Below are 12,194 nucleotides of genomic sequence, written 5' to 3'. Positions count from 1 at the left end.
TGTCACAATATAGAATAGAAAATGAAACGTAATGTTGCAACAAATCTATGATTTGCAGAAATGCTTGAAAAATGTATTCATTCTACAGATTTGGTCTCATCAGGAGTCCCACAATGCTTTGCAATCCAATTAATTGGTTCATTCCCCTGTTTTGATCTCTACCAAATCCTGAGTAAAATATCTGGCTCTTTGGTTGCTTAAAAGCTGTGAGCACTAGTTTAACATCAACACATACCTTTGTGTAAAATATTGCTGATAGTTGCTTTAAACAACATACATATAAAGGACTTCCTCTCTCGGTTAGAAGCAGGTCTCTATCTGCTGCTCGGCAGATTCGGCGGTTTACATTCTTGAGTAAAAGTCTAAACCTTTTTTTTTTTTAAATAAACCCCAAAGTAGAATGAATTTTGCATTCAGTATTTTACATTCCCTCTCCATCACTGTGCGCATGCACCAGTGCATTTGGGAACAATTGAGTCTTTTGACAGTCTCTCTTTTTCACAAGTCTCTTGCCATTACTCATCGGTGGCATTCAATTTGTCAATGTTATGCTCGCAGTCATCCATTAAAGTCTGGCTGCAGATGCTGCACAACCCCCTGAGCAGCGATTGCCTGTTCTCCCTGTTCAAAGCAGACATGGTCCCTTATCACAGCTCGCTGAGCTCACATCTATTATGATACACCATCTGCACCGCAACATCTCTCTTATTTTGTCCAGGTTTTTCTTACTGTCTCTCCCCTGGCTCCTTTCAGAGGGAGGATCTATGTGTGATGAGGAGTGAATTTTTTGACAAGTCAGCTTGCCTGTTGAGGATGGGTTTTATTCTTGCTCTCTTTTCTCAGCATGCGGAGCTTATTTAACTTTGTGAAGCCGGCCAAAAGTTGTCAGAATCAAGAGCTTTGAGAGTTTAGCTCTACCTGTGAATGAAGTGTTTTCTGAAGCGTTAGTGTGGGGAGTGCTAGGATGCCATTTTCCTGCGCTTTCCTACGTAGATGAAGTTCGACTCTTATATCTTATTTACTGCTGAAGAAACCCAGTTTTACTTTCAGCTGGAAGCATCAAATACACAGTTTCTGCACGGCAGCGCATCAGTGGACTATGAGCTGTTTATAGCAGCGAAAAAAAGTGTTTCATTAGCTTCGTATGGGAAATCACAACCAAACTGCGGCGTTATATTGACTGGCAGAGAGAGAACAGACATTTCCATCAATGAAAAAATGTCACAGATTGTGACTTTTAAAGCAGCAAGTCCACCGTACACCAAATCTGTCCTCCTTCGTCCGCCTGTAAGAGCAGCTTAGCTGTCAGGGGGGAGGATGGATGGGCCCAGAGCCTCCACATGTCAGAAGCAGAAGTTACTGTAGCGTGGAGACGGAGAGAGAAAGAGCTCTTGGTACACCCTCAGCTGACCCACAACCTCGACCCCCTCCCTCCATCACCACCACCAGCTCCAGTCAAAGCTCCCAGGCACAGGCAGAGGGTGTGGGTTGTTTGGACACAGCTGGTGGACAGGCCGCGGGCTCTGACAGGGATCAGACCGAGGCGAGCGCCCCTGGTCCCTCCCTCTTTCCACAAAACAAAACAGACGAACCCTCCTTGACCGTAGAATAAGTCTTCATTCTGCTTCATTATTATGACGTCCTGCAAGGAAGACACAGTGTTAGCCCTTCTTTCCTCTCCTTCATACCATTGTAGCACATAAAAAGAGAACGCTCCATTATAATTCATGCTACTTTTCCTGCGCCACTTGGAGTGGTATGGACTGCTTGAGGGTTTGGACCATTTTGGGTTATTTCAGCTGTGGTTTGTGCTCAGGCAAAAGGGTGTAAATCCTCTGAGCGTGAACTCAACATAAATCTGCGCCGACTGTCAGACCTTCTTGTGTTTCCAATTTGGTGTTATGACACAGTGCACTTGATATGTGCGTTGTATTTCATTATGGGCAACCAGAGATGTCTTGGAGCGACTGGCGCAGCAGGGGTAATTCAAGTTTAATCATAAATAAATAAGATGGCACCTTTTTAATTAAAAGAAACACCCCATGACTCATTTCCAAAAGAAAATATGTAGCTACAAACAATTTTGTTGGTTTGGATGTTTGCTCAGACTAAACATTATCATCATTTAAATGATTTTTTTTTTCTTCCCAGCGTGGTGCTGCCGCAAATCTTTTGCAACCACCTATTTAACTGTCTGCAGTCTAGTCCTCTGGAAGACTTTACAAATGACAGTGAACACATTCAATTCAAACACAATCATTTCTTTTCTTTCTTTCTCTTTTGTTCTCCCTCTCTCTCTCAGTTTCACACACATACACACACACTCCTCTGCCCCGTCAAAACCAGAACTATGTTGCTGACATCCCGTGCTTGGGTCAAAGGAGCCAGTCAGATGGCTGAGTGTGCAAAAGAACAGTGAGGAAACAGTTTAGGAGACATGAGTCACTCATGACACCGCTTCAATCCACTCATCACCGATCGTCTCATTCATGGTGACATCCGTCTGGCACTGTGCTGTGGTATCACCATAATAACAGACTGGAACAAGCCTCATTTTCCTCTGATGCCTTATTGTAATGTTCGGTGCAGTTTAGCTGCCCTGAAGGGAAGTCACGAGTCGTTCACATTAGCTCAAACTTGGAGTCACCTTTCATGCACAGTTTCGCAACAATAAAGACAAAGGTAGCACTGTGGAGAGTGTCGGCAAATAAAAGCAAAACAATGAACTTAAAGGCACTAAAATGCTCCAAAAAAAAGAAAAAAAAAATAGTCAAGACTGACAACAGTGCAGAGCTGTGTGGTAATTATGTATGCATCGAGTCGTCCTTGCAACTCATTCCACATTACACACCGCGCAAGTCGACCCATTGTTATGAAAATGGCTTTCAAGCTTCCAGCCTAACAGTAAACAGTTTGAAGAAGTCCAGTCGAGGCACTGCTTTGTTTCTCTCTGCAGGTCTTCAGAAAGAACTAAACAGGCGAGTTTGTTTTGGACCAAGTCTAAAAATAGTGTTTTCTTCCAAACAAGTGAAAAAAGGATGCTTATTTTTAGCCCGGAAAAAGAATATGTGCCTTTTCAAAGATGGATATTTTTTGCAGCGTGATCCTCTCTTGGCCCGCGCTCACTCTCTGGAATAAACCGTTGCTTAATATAACCCCGAACAATATGTGTTCCCTGACAATGAATTATTCTAGTTTACCCTGTATTTATATCTTCATACTAGCCCGATCGGCCCCATTGTCCCACTCAGTTGCTGTTTCAGTGCCGGCTGAAAGAGGATAATTTGTCTTCATCAAAAAGTGCCTGCAGACAATGTGAGCACTTAAACAAGCTTCCTCCATCCAAGCTGCAGAGAGCTCTCTTTTCTCTGTCGCAGGCATATTTTAAATCCCACCCCATTATGATGGTGACAGACTATATCCGCAGTGATGGACACAGCTCCGACACTCCAGCCGTCACCTCGCTGACCCGAAAGTGTGTAGCTGTAGTTTCGCAAGTATGCGTGTAAACGCACACACGATCCGCTGCAGCGGGTCTCAAATGCCTCACGCCTGAAGGAGGAAAAAGGAGAGCGATGACACTCTCCGTTGCTCCCGCCTGGGTGCTCAAATCACTCCTCACCGGTATTCTGTACAGGAGACAGTGAAGTAGTGTTGGGTTAAACTGATGGACAAGCACTTGAACAGGAGAAAGAGGGCAGTTGACAAGGGTGTATACACAGACGATATGCTACACCACCTGAGTGGCGACACCTTTTGTTTCCCTGACAGCTCCTCAGACTTTGCCATAACTGATCTCCAAGTGGCTGCTGCCTCTGTTGTATATGATGAGCTGAAAGATCCTCAAGGGCCAAAGTTATAATGTGTGCAGAGCAAAGGTTTGGTTAGCGTACGTTTTGGTTAATTGTCCTGATGTATAAATATATGAGCACCGTTTCACACTTTTATGCAATACATCCTCGCAGGAAACCTACAGCGGCACTGACCTCTATACGCCCTGCCATGCAGATGAGGCCCAGTGCAGCCTGTATACAAAGAGGTTCTTAAATAGGCTGAGAAATGCGACTTACTGGGTTTGTTTGCACTGAGGATTTTGGAAGTGCTGTCTTTCATTTTCTACCGGGATGGCCATGCGGTTGAAAACTTAAAGCAGCAAGTTCTGTACCACATTATCCCAGTTTTCTGCAACAATATTGGAACTCAGATAAATCTGTCATTTTAATCAAGTTGTGGTGCGTTTTCATTTGTCCGCCTGGGAAACATCACATGTCACACCAGAGTTAAGAAGGATGTCGGCAAACAAATGACTAAACTCAACATGAACAAAACTTTAACACACTGTCCCGCCCATGACCATTTCTGCGTGGAGTCAGTTTCACATCCTGATAATGCGCTGAGCTGTGCTGCGCAGCTTAATTTGTTTGTGACTCAACATTTCTCTGCCTTATTTGATCTAATGTATTAGCAAATCTGATTTGTGGGGCTGTTTAAAGAAAACAGCTTTCGGAAAGACTCCAATCCAGCTCATGCTCTCTGACACTCCAAGGCTGGACCAGTGCTAGAAAAAAAAAAAACAAAGATGAAGAACATTATTCATCTGCAGTCTGAAATATGAGTTATTCGGCACAGAACGCCAAAAATCAGCGTTTGATCGATGCATTTCATCAGCTGGTCACAATCCATCACTGTTTCCTGAGTCACAATCACCCTCACGTCATTTCCCCAGAAAGCATTCATCTAATTTTCCCGCACATGGCAGCTTGTGAAAATGAGTCATAAATATTATAATAGTGTTTGTTTCTGAACGTCACAGAAGACTGGCTGTTAATGGGGCAGCATGACCCCCCCCGCCCAAACTCTCTGTGTGTGCAGCCACATGCGACACAACAAGATTTCCATTTTACACCTTAAAATGACGTGTGCTTACAGGAACCGACCTTGACACACACACATACACACACACACACATACATCATCAAAGGTAATGATTGTTTCCTTGGATATCAGATTCAAGTAATTCCCTGGCTGGCACAGGTGTGGGATTGTTTTTGGAGTTTCAAAAAGGTCAAGCGTGTGTTTTTGGAAGCTGATCTCGGGGGGGAAAGTCCCCTTTCTGGCTAATTAGACGGATCCGTCCCTCAAAGGCCGCAAGTTGGCTTATCCCGGGCTAAAGAAGCGAAATCTCTCTGGTGACGCTTCTAATGAGCACAGTGCACAATAGAAATGGCACAGTGGAAATGGTAATGACGTGCTGTGACAGTAGTAATAGCTCCGTCATTGAGAGTAGCACAGAAGCCGTGCACATGGTCCTGCTTTCTTTCATTGTCCCCACCTCATTAAATCCAAACTAAGTGAGAGACGTTGATCGTTTTGAAAAGCAAAGACGCCCCGATGGAAACAGACGACGTTCACAGATACTGCCGCGTCTAATTAGGAAAGCGTTGATTGACAGGCGAACTGTCTCAGCGAGGCGACATTCCCGGTCATGCAGTTGATCCCACCTCGGGTGCGTGTGGTTGTGTGTGCATGAGAAACAGAAAGCAAGCCAAAGCGATACAGGCTGAAAGGCGGTGCATTGAGATGTGTCACCCCATCTCTATTCCGGGGCCTCTTCTTTCAAATCACGCGTCTGGTCGACAGTGTTTGGTTGGCAAAAGCACATCAAGGACGTCGTGTTCACTGCCAACAGATATGAGACGAGCACTCAGGCATAATGAAAGAACCAGACAGCTTTGAAACACATTTTTTATATCTATTTACTTGCTCCAAACTTAAGTCAAGGAGAGGAGACCAGATCGTGACCAGAAAAACAAGAGCATCAGCTGTTTGTTCCATTGAATAAATGGACCTATAGATACGTCTTTCTTCCAAGTGACCCTGCCTGAGTTCAAGCAAATAATAACACAATGAAAATGAAGGTTATTTACTGAGAGGAGCCTCTTAATATAATTCCAGTGTATTACAAATTGGGCTCTTTCAGCCATCATTCCTCTCAGCAATAAAAACATAAACTAATTGCAGGGATCTGGAAACACAGCATCACAAGTCAGACAGAACCAGGAACACAAACAGTCTGACCGCCTGATTCAATTTTATACCATATTTGTCCACACATGCAACTTTTACTGTGCAGTGAGCAATTATTACCAACACTCTCATTTTTGGATGAAGTTACCTTTAGTTTTTACCTCCAATTTAAATGGTTAAGATAATCTGACGAAACTGTCTCATCTACGTGATCATCTGACCTCTCATGTTTCATGCACTGTTGGATCTCAGCAGTTCCACTGTATAGTGCTTAGCTATCTTTTCTATTTTTGCTGAACTTCAAAATCCTTCTGGGTTGACTGAGGTGGATTCAGATCACCTGTGTGGAGACCGGCTCCTAATGACTGAGTGAGAGCAGCTTGGGACATCAACTTCATAGCCAATCATGATGAGCTCACACCCTTTTCTGAAGGCTTAAGAGAAGTGGAGAATTGGCCCCAGGTTAGTCTGATTTTCATTCTGAATCTTTTCCTTTACTCTCTCGCTTTGTTAAGAGGCTATTGAGATGTCTCTGCTGCTCTGGTTCTTTCTAGTTGAGAGAAGTTGGGAGTCTTCAACAATCTGCTTCAGTGCCTGTCAAAAGTCAGCCAGGCTGCCTGGATCAGGGCAGTGCTTATTTGTGCAGCGTTGCTTGCTTTTCAGTAACTTGGCAGCTGCAGGTCTCTTTTGTTTTCTGTCTTAACTGAACCCCTTGATATCGAAGGCCCTCTATACACCTATACCTACTTCATTTCAGAGGCTTTAACAGTTACACTAAAACAATCTAGATAGATAATGTGAGTTGTCAAGTTCTGGAGATATGTCCGCCTTCCCTCAAATACTCTGAAGCTACATGCCACTTTTGAGAGGCTTGCGCATGTGACAGTGTGGGATGTGAACACTGAAGGGCGCCCTCCTTGGCTGGGCTGTAACGTTAGCCAGCATCTTGTCCATGAGTAATCGCACGCTGCCTGCTGTGAGGTGATACAAAGAAAAAAAATCATTCCTACATGAACATGAAACTGCTCACAGCAAACCGTCTGGATTATCATGAGCAACCGAGTCGTGATTTTATGATTTTTTATTTTTTTTTATTTTAAAGAGACGCTGCTGTTGAGTTTTTCAAAAGTTTTTTTTTCTTTTTTTTGCAAGCCAAGTGCTATCGAGGTTCTTTATTTTCGAGAGAAGGTATCTTCAACACTCTGCAACTAACACAAAATAATGTACGCCTAATTTTGAGGTGAACTGTTCCTTTCAACAGTTTAACAAACTGCATGAAAGTGAATGGAGGGATAATAACAAACAGGGAATGGAGGGAAACAGATTAAGATGAAATCACAAGCAGTTGTCGTCACATATGGTGTCATGGAGTTGCTGCCAACAGAGAGAGCTGAGAAGGACTAACACTTTTTGCTCTCGCTGTCCTCTCCAACTTTTCAGAAGCCTGGGTGGCCTGTGCTTTCTGGGTAATGTAGTGTAGTTTTGGAGGCCTGAGCGGCATTGGTGGGATCGGTCCTCTCCTGAGACCCATCCAGCCTGTTTGTTTCCAGCCCAGGGGGATGAAAGGCGACACCTCCTGCCCACAGCCCTGTGTTTTTACATACTGCTCAACATACTTTCCACTCACCATCACCAATTAATCACACCATCAAGGACGAGCGGGCAGTTTTACGTGTCTTCTACATGCTGCCTATATTTAGCCTTCCTCTTCGTAATGCCTGTTTCCATATGTCTTTAACTCTTGCTCATTGCCATCTTCAATACCCCCTTTCTGTCTCACTTTCTCAGTATTTCGCTCCCTCCGCATTTACTTGTCCGAGGGGTTGTTTTGACATTTCCGCTGTTTATGTCCTCCACAGGCACAACCATCTGTGGCTGGCCCTGACCACGCTGCGTTGTCCCCCGGGCACGGACCCATGTTATTATCATCCAGAGCAACATTCGTAGAGTGGAAAAGGATTGTCACGACCGCAAATACACCAGTTTCACATTAGGGCTGCGGCGCTGCAGAGGGAAGCGCACACAAATCCCTCATCCTGGCTCAGCGCTTGGTCGGTGAAATAAAACAAAGGCGAACAGCGAGCCTGAGCAGGGATGGGGCTGCTGATAAAGATCTGTCAATGGCGCATTTCCACGGGATAGAAGGTTGAGAGGAGGGAGGGAGACAGAGTTTAACTGATTGTGGAATGGGGTGCAGAGCCCCAAGTTTGCCGGTGTTGCACAAAAACTTTTGCCTCTGCTCGAAACATGTTCCTCTGTAGCAGGTTGCAAGGAATTTAGGGAATGGGGCAGATTCCTCTGAGAGGCTTCTACCTTCAGACTACCTTTCACCCCCCCAAAAAAACATTCCTCCATCAGCCTGTCAGTCGCGCAGAGGTGCAGACAGAGCTGTACTGGCGCAGCCCCACGTTGATGATCCTCAGGATACTTATCTACAAGAACATGTACAAAAGCCCTGCATGGAAAGAGGCCCTTTCATGGAGGCAAATTCCACGATCACGGTGCCACAAGTTGAAGAAGAAAAAAGTAGAAACCTGTGCCTGCCGGCGCTGATACGTGAACCAGGGCTGTAAATCAGGTTATCTGGCCTTTTTCAGCCCCTAACAAGTCTGTAAAAAGTAATGTGTCGTACGTAAAGTGTCACCCAGGAGTGCGCCTGACCTCATTTTTGTAAATGTATTTTTTTGTGGCGGAACAAAGCTGTTGATGGTATTTGACTGAAGCAATATGACCCGGCCCTGAATTCCACAGACACACATTAAATTACAGCCTAGTGCTGCTGAAAGCTGCACAGGATTGCAGTTGAAGATGTACAGCCCCTGTTATGAGGGAAACAGACACTATCCACTGGGCTGACCCTTTGCAAATGGTTCCCATTGCCAAGCAAAGAGAGGATAATGCTGAAAAAGGGATTATATACAGCAGGGTGAGAATTTACACAAATAGCTTCCAGGCGACATCTCTCAACCACAGCAGCTCTCGAGCTTGTGTTTGAGTCTTTTAAAGGTGTGAATTTCTTCATCAGTTTCTCCCCCGGAGTTGCAATCATGCCGTCACTCACCGACATTATGCTCCAGGCAATGTTTCATGTACAGATATACCCACGGTCTTCCCGAGTTCTTTTTAACAAGGGGATAACTGCTGCTTGAGAGATCCCTCAGGAGGTGTTGGTTGCAGTCTGGGGTGTCAAAAAAAGCAGGGTGTCAAAGAGCCACCAACAGCAATACCGAAACCAAACACCGGAGCTGGCGTGCTTGTTCCGATTGGACAAGGTCTGGAAAACTCAGACAGGGAGAGGGATGGAGCAAGTACAGGCATAAGGAATCCTTAGTGAAGACACAGGGGAGAAAGGGTAGGAAGGAAGACATTATAAGGCAAAAAGAAAGTAGAGGAAGAGAAAAAGCAGAGGCCCTCTTATGTTCCTTATCTGGGAAGCATAAGGAATCTTAATAGTAGTGCAGTTGGTGTTTCTGCACTATCTCACAGGCAACAGAAGACCGGCTTGGGGAATACAGCATACCTAAAGGAGCTCCAGTCCGCCGCTGGGGAATTAATAGCAGAAGCATTTCGATGTCTGGCACAGACATTGGGCATAACATTTAAGGGGTGTGGGGGAAAAAAACCCAGCAAGGAAGTTTGCCCACACAAACAAAGATGCAGACCAAACTGTCAGAGGAGGGAAGATAATGCAGCAGTGACTTTCTTTGCCCCAGGTTCTTGGTTTTCCTGCCTGGAGACCTAAAAACCCCCTCCTCAGTCAGGGTGCCTCATACTGGGAGAGCAGTGTGTATGTCAGCCAGCGCAACTCCCCTCAGACTTTCCACCTGCACGTGCACATTCCCAGCTGAAATTACCCCACTTAAAACCCCTCAACTTGGCCAGAGATCAAAGTCATATTATGCAGATGCAGAAACAACACCTCTCCCCCGCCTTTAACAGAGTTTGGATGGTTCTATGACAGGTAAACATCCGTAAAAGTGCCTGGTTTTGTATGCAGGACTAGTTCAAGAACTCTAGTGTTTTGGTATATAACAGTTATTTCATCATAATTTGGTCATACTTAGCCTTATTTTAAGATGGAAATCTTACTTGGTTCAACCATATATGCTTCAGGGAGCAGGATTATTGCATATGTAATCTTCCTCCGGGATACACCTAAATCAAAGAGCGGCACTCCTATTTGAAAGATTTTCAAGGATGCCTCTGCTTTCTTAAATGTCTTTTGAGGAGAAATGTAGAAGTATGATTGCAGATGCCGGATACAATGGCAGGAAAAGACATTAATGTTGAATTACTGCCGCAAGAAGTTTCTCCAATCCAATGTAAACTAAAATCTCATGCGTGTTCTTCTGTAACCTCAATAGTCAGATCATAACTGAAAGGATTAGAGAGGCATTTTGGGGAAATACACATTCTTTTCAAGAGTTGAAAGACTTGAATGAGTAGATTGATTCCACTCTCGTCTGCGTATAACGCTGGAGGCTAAAAGACGTTTAGCTTGGTTTAGCATAAAGACTGGAAGCAAGGGGAAGTTGTCCCCCCCGACCGTTCCTTTAACGGAACATATTCTGAAGGATTTGATATTCAAAGTTGGCCCCTCCTTCTCGGCTCAATGAACGAGACAGCGCGAGAGAGAAAGAAGTGTAGGTCCTACGAGCAAGAAACCAAACGAAGAGAGGGAGCGTTCTTGTGTTTTGGGATTCTGCCTCTCTGTCCTGGCTGTGTACGTGTAGTTCACCCCCCCCCCTCAGTCAAACGGACACACAGATCAAACGCAGAGGAGCAGGATGGAGACAGTCATGTGAGCTGGTTACTACATTTTTATAGATTATCAACCTCATGCCGCTATTGACTGTTGGCTACACACCAAGAAACAACCTGAATGCAGCAAATACTAATTAAATAAGAATTTTCAGGCAAAGGGCAGAGTCTCCGCAAACACACACACTGCCACACACTTCTAGTGGGTCATGAATGAGGACTGAGAGGGACTATATTTGTATGTCTAAACATTGTTTCTATAGGGAAATCCTGCATAATATACAGTACCTTTTAGAATATTTTGTGTGTAAGGGATTCAACAATAATATTAATATGAAGCAGACCTTTGTAGAGATACAGCACAGGAGTCCAGCACACATAATATGAGCAGTCAGTTAGTACTTCTGCCTGAACAATTCCATACTTAGCATGCTGTCAGTTAACAAGCCTTCTCTTGTTTCCCTGGCTGTTTGTAGTTATTTTGGGAGCGCTTAAGCAGGAGCCAATTAGAGACTACAAAGGCTAAAGTGTAGCATATCAATTACAGTAGTCTGGTATTTACAGAAAGCTTCATCAACAAGCCAAACAAAATGCCAATAGCCTATTGTTCTTGTAGCAGTTCATGTAGGCTCTGGAGTCTTTTTTTTTTCTCCTGTAACACTGCAACGGTGAAGGCCAGCCACTGAGCCAGTCATCGATGGCATGCTGCCTCTGACTGTGATTTATGATACGCAAAAGAGGTGTTGTGTTTAACACAACAGCGATGGCATCTACTTTGACATATGTCATATAACATATATTGGTCTGGCAGTGCTTTAAAACCAATACGACAATCATTTACCTTCCTCTCTGACACGGTGGTTCAGCTTGTCCTCTGCTTGGAGGGCAAGGAGCTCCCTTTACCTCATTGTCTCCCCAAGTTTTCAGTAGCTGTTCTTTTGCCAGTTAGCTGCTTATTGCTTCCGGCTGTTAAATCCCTGAGCAGTGGGTCACACACATGCCATGTTATAACATTAGCCCATTCTATTGGCTCGTTCATTTTACACTGAGGTAGAGGCAGAACATCAATGCAGCCCTATTCCGTCTTGTATGTTATATGTCTCGTATGCTTTTAGTATGGGACCACGAGGCGGTGAACTGGCGCACAGTCCCACCTTAAACAGGCTGTGTATGGACCCTATGACTGCCTTTCCTTATTTTGATTTTGCAGAAAAAGTGGAGCTCTATCATGGGCTAAGTGACGCTGTTTCTCCAGCTCATGCATTAACTTGTTGTTTTTAGTGACATGGTCCCATTTGTCAATCTGTGACAAGCTGCCAAACAACAGATCAAGTCAACAGACTGAGTAAAGTTGGGCCTTTTGGTGCTCTGGGGTTGACCAGTGGTCCCCAATTGGCCACACAGTG

The 12,194-nt window shown here is 44.5% G+C and overlaps 1 long non-coding RNA gene across 1 annotated transcript; it reads left to right on the top strand.

The window, feature by feature from the left end:
- The first annotated feature begins 6,807 nt into the window (after positions 1-6,807).
- Positions 6,808-8,790, top strand: LOC119024629. The gene is made up of 2 exons (XR_005076538.1): positions 6,808-7,215; positions 7,887-8,790. It is a non-coding gene; the product is annotated as an uncharacterized LOC119024629 (long non-coding RNA).
- The last annotated feature ends 3,404 nt before the right edge of the window (positions 8,791-12,194 follow it).

The sequence above is a fragment of the Acanthopagrus latus genome, chromosome 8, assembly GCF_904848185.1.
Source record: "Acanthopagrus latus isolate v.2019 chromosome 8, fAcaLat1.1, whole genome shotgun sequence".
Lineage (NCBI taxonomy): Eukaryota > Metazoa > Chordata > Actinopteri > Spariformes > Sparidae > Acanthopagrus > Acanthopagrus latus.
This window is presented reverse-complemented; position numbering and strand designations above follow the sequence as displayed.